The sequence below is a fragment of the Brassica oleracea genome, chromosome C9, assembly GCF_000695525.1.
Source record: "Brassica oleracea var. oleracea cultivar TO1000 chromosome C9, BOL, whole genome shotgun sequence".
NCBI lineage: Eukaryota > Viridiplantae > Streptophyta > Magnoliopsida > Brassicales > Brassicaceae > Brassica > Brassica oleracea.
In genome coordinates this window covers 54,342,545-54,345,532 of record NC_027756.1, presented here as the reverse complement: position 1 = coordinate 54,345,532, position 2,988 = coordinate 54,342,545, and positions in this window count along the sequence as shown.

Here is a 2,988-nt window from a genome sequence, read left to right as displayed (position 1 = left end):
GTGTTTTATTAAATTAATTGATAAAAAAATTAAAATGATGTCCACGTACCGTGAAATAGAGTTTAATATACATTAATACAAACGTAGATTATGTTTAGAAATTTTTAAACAACAGTAAAGAACATAAGCTTCAGTGAATAGAGCATTTACCGAAAAACTCAATATTTTCGTAGGGGTTAACACATAGATTTTGAGAAAAATTCAAAAATATGACAATAATATTTTAATGCATAGTTGCAACATGAACTAACATATGATGAATGCCAAAGAGGTTTGGAACCTTTGTTGTCTCGGTTTCTCTAGAGAATAACGATTTTATAGTGGTTAGTCCACCTATTTAGGGAGTAATATGAACTTTTACTAAATTAATTGATAAAAAAAATAAAATGATGCCATGTACAATAAAAGAGAGTTAAATATACATTAATATAAATGTAGAATGTGTTTAGAAATTTTAAAACAACAATAAAGATCATAGGTTTCAGTATATAGAGCATTTACCTAAAAAAACTCAATACTTTCACAGGGGATAACACAGATTTTGACAAAAATTCAAAAATATGAAAATAATGTTTTAATGCATGGTTGCATCATGCACTAACATATGATATAGGTCAAAGAGGTTTGGAACGATTGTTGTCTCTGTTTTTCTAGAGAATAGCGATTTTATAGTGGTTCATCCACCAATTTAGGGAGTTTTACGACGTTATACTAAATTAATTGATAAAAATTAAAACCATTTGCATGTACCATGAAAGATAGGTTAATATACATTAATACAAATTTAGAATGTGTTTAAAAATTTTAAAACAACACCAGAGCATAAACTGAAAACTTCAATATTTTCGTAGGGGTTAGTTAACACATAGACTTTGAAAAAAATTCAAAAAGATGACAATAATGTTTTAATGCATAGTTGCATCCTGCACTAACATATGATGAATATCAAAGAGGTTTGGAACCTTTGTTGTCTCCGTTTCTCTAAAGAATAGCGATTTTATAGTGGTTAGTCCACTAATTTATGGAGTATTGTGAAGTTTTATTAAATTAATTGATAAAAAAATTAAAATGATGCCCATGTACCACGAAATAGAGTTTAATATACATTAATACAAATGTAGAATATTTTTAGAAATTTTAAAACAACAATAAAGATCATAGGTTTCAGTATATAGAGCATTTACCTAAAAAAACTCACGTAGGGGTTAACACATAGATTTAGAGAAAAAATCAAAAAATATGACAATAATGTTTTAATGGATAGTTAAACCATGCACTAACATATGATGAATATCAAAGAGGTTTGGAACATTTGTTGTCTCCGTTTCTCTAGAGAATAACGATTTTATTGTGGTTAGTCCACCAATTTAGGGAGTAATATGAACTTTTACTAAATTTATTGATAAAAAACTAAAATGATGTCCATGTACTATAAAATAGAGTTTAATATATATTAATACAAATTTAGAATGTGCCTAGAAATTTCAAAACAACACTAAAGATCAGAGGCTTCAGTGTATAAAGCATTGACCGAAAAATTCAATATTTTCTTAGGGGTTAACACATAGATTTTGAGAAAAATTCAAAAATATGACAATAATATTATAATGCATAGTTGTATCCCGCACTAACATATAATGAAAGTCAAAGAGGTTTGGAACCTTTGTTGTCTCCGTTTCTCTAGAGAATATCGATTTTATAGTAGTTAGTCCACCAATTTAGGGAGTATTATGAAATTTTACTAAATTAATTGATAAAAAAAATAAAATGATGCCATGTACCATAAAAGAGAGTTTAACATTAATACAAAAGTAGAATGTGTTTAGAAATTTTAAAACAACACTAAAGATCATAGGTTTCAGTATATAGAGCATTTACCTAAAAAACTCAATACTTTCATAGGAGTTAACACATAGATTTTGACAAAAATTCAAAAATATTACAATAATGTTTTAACGCATGGTTGCATCATGCACTAACATATGATAAAGGTCAAAGAGGTTTGGAACCATTGTTGTCTCTGTTTATCTAGAGAATAGCGATTTTATAGTGGTTCATCCACCAATTTAGGGAGTTTTAGGACGTTATACTAAATTAATTGATAAAAATTAATACGATTTCCATGTACCATGAAAGATATGTTAATATACATTAATAAAAATTTAAAATGTGTTTAGAAATTTTAAAACAACACCAGAGCATTTACTGAAAACCTCAATATTTTCGTAGGGGTTAGTTAACACATAGACTTTGAAAAAAAATCAAAAAGATGACAATAATTTTTTAATGCATAATTGCATCATGCACTGACATATGATGAATATCAAAGAGGTTTGGAACCTTTGTTGTCTCCGTTTCTCTAAAGAATAGCGATTTTATAGTGGTTAGTCCACTAATTTATGGAGTATTGTGAAATTTTATTAAATTAATTGATAAAAAAATTAAAATGATGCCCATGTACCATGAAATAGAGTTTAATATACATTAATACAAATGTAGAATATGACAATACTGAATTAATGTATAGTTGCATCATGCGCTAACATATGATGAAGTTCGAAGAGGTTTGGAACATTTGATGTCTCTATTTCTCTAGAGAATAACGATTTTATACTCGTTAGTCCACCAATTTTGGAAGTATTATGAAGTTTTGCAAAATTAATTGATAAAAAAATTAAAATAATGTCCATGTACCATGAAATAGAGTTTAATATACATTAATACAAACGTAGAATATGTTTAGAAATTTTAAAACAACAATAAAGATCATAGGCTTCAGTGAATAGAGCATTTAGCGAAAAACTCAATATTTTTGTTGGGGTTAACACGTAGATTTTGAGAAAAATTCAAAAATATGACAATAATATTTTAATGTATAGTTGCAACATGCACTAACATATGATGAATGTCAAAGAGGTTTGAAACCTTTGTTGTCTCCGTTTCTCTAGAGAATAACGATTTTATAGTGGTTAGTCCACCAATTTAGGG